We start from the raw sequence: 5,460 nt of genomic DNA, 5'->3' as shown, positions 1-5,460 counted from the left end.
CTGAATAAAATTGTTGAGAAGAGAAATTTGTGACACAACTTGACTAGAATAAGGGATCGGTTGGTAGGACATGTTCTCAGTCATCAAGGCATCACTAATATAGTAGTTTGCGGTAGGTAGTTGGAGATGAAGAAACTTGCTCAGGATAGAGTATTATGGAGAGCTGCATCAAAGCAGTCTCCGGACTGGAGACCACAACAACAGCAGCAACATGTTTATGATGGAAATCAGGAATTTACGTTATTCATACCGGATGACAATTTTTGATCTACATCAAAAGAAGCCGGCCGCGGTGGTCTCGCGGTTCTAGGCGCTCACTCCGGAACCGCGCAACTGCTACGGTCGCATGTTCGAATCCTGCATCGGACATGGATGTGTGTGATTTCCTTAGGTTAGTTAGGTTTAAGTAGTTCTAAGCTCTAGGGGACTGATGACCACAGATGTTAAGTCCCATAGTGCTCAGAGCCATTTGAACCATGAAAAGAAATCGTCATAGCTTCTGAATGGTTTGCGTTATGACGTTCAAACTGTACGGTTAGCCGCGGGGCATGATTGTAATTGGTACGTGTATGCGCGCTCTCCTTTTTGTTGTCGTCTATTTGCGCGAGAAAACGTCACGGTACAGCGTACCTGAACATAGAGCGCTTGTGAAGGCCTGCTGTGCTAGCAATAACAGCCCAACTGCGGCTCAGAGGAAGTGTTTCGACCGAGTTCAGGCTAAAGACAACCGGTCCAAGTGTGCTAACGATCGAGAATATGATTCGCAAGTTTGAGAGACGGGTAGCGTTCGTGCTGACTGAGTTCGCAATGTCGGTCGTCGAAAAAGGATGAAAACGCCTGAAGACACCAAGAAGACGCTTGCATTGTTTCAAACTAGCCCCAGGAAATCGGTGAAACGAGCTGCATAACAGCTTTGAATCTACTGGGACACACTGAAAGAAATTGTTGTTGAAGACCCGCATTTCTTCCCATATAAAATTCAGACCTATCAGCCATTTTTAACTCCCAGGGCCATTGAACAGCCGTTATTTTTCGCCAACACTATTGTCTACAGAATTGAACAGTGCTTTGATGTGAATACAGTTTGGTTTAGCGGCTAAGCCCACTTCCAGTTGGGTGGATTCGTCAATAAGCGTAATTGGCGCATCTGGGGGACTGAGAGTCTACATTTGGCGGTCGAAAAGTCTCTTCACTCTCAACAGGAGACTGTGTGGTTTGCAATTTCCATTCACCGAATAATCGGTGGATATTCCTTTGGTGACTACGGAATGGTACGTGAAGGTGTTGAAAAATGATTTCATCCCCATTATCGAAAGTGCCAGTGATTACGACGAGATGTGATTTGTGCAAGAATGGGCTCGACCCATATCGAAGCAGTAGAGCGTTTGATGTCCTCGAGAAGCACTTTGGAGACTGCATTCTGGCTCTGGGGCACTCAGATTCAACTGGCATGGGCCTCGATTGGATTCACTTTCAGAAAAAACAGCTGTGCCATGCTTACTTGTACATGTAAAACCACTCTCACTTTCTACCTATTCGTTGAATAGATTAAGAATAATTGTTTATAGCACACTTCCTTGCTGGACTCATTTCTGAACATGTGTAGAACCTGTGTAGTGCGCACACCAATAAAAGTCCTTTCTTTTCGTATACAGCTTCCACAGAACATATCAGTGTCTGCGCATATTCCTACATTCTTCTATAACTCAAAGTTTATTTAGCCATTTTACATTATGAAACGTTTTCTGTATACCTAAATAAGCTGTGTATTTACATTTCAAAATTAAGTTTAAAGATATTATTCCTTCTTCGATACTTCGGGTTTTTCTAAATCCAAACTGACTCTGATAATCTTATGTCAACTGTTCGAAGATTCGAAGACAATGGACGCTTTTATTTTATGAGGCACTTACAACTAAGCTAAGACTTCGGCAATTTTAGTATTTTAAGACATTCCTCCTTTTAGGATTAATTTTATGTTTCTCTAGAATCTAAGGATAGTTTTCCCTCTTCATATATCTTGCACTTAGGAGTATATAACACACTTCTGATTTCGATTCCTCCGGGTTCGAGAAATTCAGCAGGAATGTTGTGTTTCCCTTGTGCTTTCTTGTTTCTCAGGATTCTCAGAGCTAGTTGATACAAAACTGCAATAAATAATAATCATTTAACATGTCATTTAAAGGATCAACCTGATCGTCTAATGTAGTAACTGGAACTATGACTATCTTCAGCACTAATTATACCGTGTAATAAAGAACTTATATCAAGAAAGATTAGTTATCAATACCACCTGGAACAATGTGGTAGCATGACATCAGTTATGAAATGATGGCAAATATGTTAGTTGAAAAGGTGGCATATTCTCCATAACTGGCCCTGACATATCGCCCTGCAGTAATAGCTTCCAACCATAGTACCAGAGCTAGGACTTGCAAACACATACACACACACCAAATCATCATCTTTACCGATTAACTGAACTTTACAAAGAAGAATATTTTCTTTGGTAATTTTTGTTTCCCAAATGATGAAACATAAATTATACTCAGATTTTGTAGACGCTTTATTAAACCTCAGACTAATGAGTCAATGACACAATTTGTACTTCTTATTTGTAATAACCATTTTTCATAGACTGATGTAGCCTTTCTCATTGCATTTACTGCTCCTCAAAAACAAAAGTTAACTAACGGTCTGCTCTGACGGTATACACTTGTTAGAAAACATGTTTCCTCTACACCACTTCTCTCTCTCATGACAGTTGCTTCACCCTCTCGCTCCAGCCTTACTTAAAATGGATGAAGCTAAAATCCACGCACTGTACTTACTGCTTCTAAAGCACATGACTGCGGGAAACCTTACTTCTTAACTGTTAGAAATCGAACGATTTCAACTTGCCAATGCTTTTTGGATGAAGTGAGAAATGAAGGAATTTCTGGTCTATCGCAAGAACCTTTATGAGATATTTAAGCATACATGATTTATATGTCTCGATTTATCTATCATAGGTGCATGGTAAAAAGTACGAACTATTCTGTACAGCAGGAGGATTATGTGTGGAAGATGAGGTTCATACATTCATTTGACTAGCTCTATCCTCACCACATTGTGTCATTCGTTAATGCTATTTTTGAAAGTAAAAGTTAATTAATGGTAACCTATGTAATAACTATTATACTTTTATGAAGCAGTAAGAATAAGAGCGACGTTTTTTTTAAATAATTTAGTATTGTGATCGAAACACAGATAGACACATTTGTCTTTATCCCTCACGAAATTTAATTTTATGCATTGTGGGTGGGGGTATGGGGTGTAACAATGCCACTACTGTACACGACGTTGTGTGTTGTGATATTGGACTATGTCAGAAGTTGCCATCCAGCTATGCCCGCCACCTTGATGTAATGTTCCTAGAAAGTCATTCCAGACTATGATAGCAGTTAGTTGATCCGCTGTGGGTATCAGTTCCTGCAGAGAAACATGTTAGATTGGCGGTTAAGGACAGTGTGATACAGATTTCAGGCGTAAAATATCATATTTTTCTTAAATAACTTTAGAAATCGGAACTTTGTGTTGAATAAATTACGAATTCAGTACGTTCTGACGCTCTTAGTAATCTGATAGATCTCCATTTTGATATTCTGAGCAAATAATTGTAGAAAGAGACTAACGATAAGAGGTCTCTATTCCTTCTGGGGCTTTTTGTACTAGCAAATAGGAAAGTTTTAAGGGGAGATTTTGGTCCGAAAAATCGATTTTTCAAAAATATCATTCTGTTGATCTACACACTTTAATCTATGTTGTGTGCGAATTTTATCGTGATAGCAGTTTTAGAAATGCCTTTATACTGTTAAACTGATTAAATCTGCACTGCAGGCCACTCCCACCTCTCCCGACAATTGGGGAATTGGTGGCTTCAGCGCAATTTTTGTCAGTGTTGAAGCTATTTTCTTTCAATATCTTTGGCTGACATCTATATCTTTGCCTGAAAACTTGGTTTTATGTGGTTTATTTACGTTTTGACAATACTAACACATATTTGTAGGTGGAAAGTGGAATTCGCAAACCTATATGTGGAAGTCTAGATTTATGCATAATGGGTGGTGGAAAAATTGTGTTTAGCTGATGGAAGTTTCATGGAAATCGGTTCACCAACAAAAAAGAATAAGTAGCTAGAAATGAAGAATATAAGCTCTCAGCTTATCCACTGACCAAGCACCAATGCACAAATCTGTGTAAGTTAAATAACAGAAATGAGACGTATTTACATAAACACTCATAACCAGAACATGTTATGAATGCATTTAAACCCACATTCAGGTTTGTTGTAAAACCTTCTTTATTTAGGAAGTGTCTTCATGGAGAGACACAAAATGAAAATGAAAGCCTCAGTTATTTAATTTGGATTAGATGCTCAAAAGGGACATTCTGTGCACTTGAAGTACTCAAAATAGGTGTCTATTATGCAGTTATATGTCACAATAACGGAAATAATGGCAGAATTGAAGTTCTGAAGAGTGTTGGTATATATCTTGATGTGTTTACAAGAAAAGCATTTTACACCATCGAGAAAGCTAACAGATCAGTGTCTTAGCTGCAAATGCAGGCCAGGGAGATTCGAAGAGGAGAGAAGAGAAACCTGAAGGATGAGGAATATCAGTATGGAGGATTTTAAAATTGAGGTAAGATTATTGCATGTTTAAATATGAGAAGATAAACGTTGAACATCATTTCCTCTGTTTCACAATTTTTACTTTATTAGAAAACTTTTATCAAAAAGTATATGCTCTAATGCTTTGAAATTTTTGTGAAGTGTTGGCCACGTACTGCTGTCTCCTCGGAACTAAAAAATTCGAGATCCTTCAAATACATTCGTAATTTTAGATGATTATATGTAGAAAAAGTTAATTTTGGATGTGCAAGATTAAAAACTTTCTTAATGACACAGTTTGTGCCATAGATTAATAACTGCGGTTCAATGGTCTTATAACCTTCTTAGAACACTACAATAAAAGTTTCAGATTAATTGCATGGTTAGAATATAAGTTATGGCTTTTTATAAGAAAACAATAAAAATTAAAAATTCAAATTAATTGCAAATTATTAATCCTGCTTATTTCAATATATTTTTCTGTTAAAACGCTGCTCATTTGCTTTATACACGGAAAATTTTAGATTTCTACATTAATAAATGTGGGTGTAATGATTTTTTAAATAAACATTTTCTGTTACATACCTACCGAAACAGTTTTTTTAATGATTTGCATCTATTCGCTTGTGGCATCAGTCTGACACAGAAAGTATATCATATTGTTGCAAATGGCGTGTGATTGGAAACAGATCCCAACTGGAGGTTTATACAGATTTGATTGTGGCTCATACAAGTGTAGAGGGTACTGAATGAGGGCAAAGGACTGCTCAGTGACACCGTGTTCCAGAAGCCCTAACAGTGGGACG

This window comes from Schistocerca piceifrons, chromosome 11, assembly GCF_021461385.2.
Source record: "Schistocerca piceifrons isolate TAMUIC-IGC-003096 chromosome 11, iqSchPice1.1, whole genome shotgun sequence".
Lineage (NCBI taxonomy): Eukaryota > Metazoa > Arthropoda > Insecta > Orthoptera > Acrididae > Schistocerca > Schistocerca piceifrons.
Note: the sequence above shows the minus strand (reverse complement) of the source record.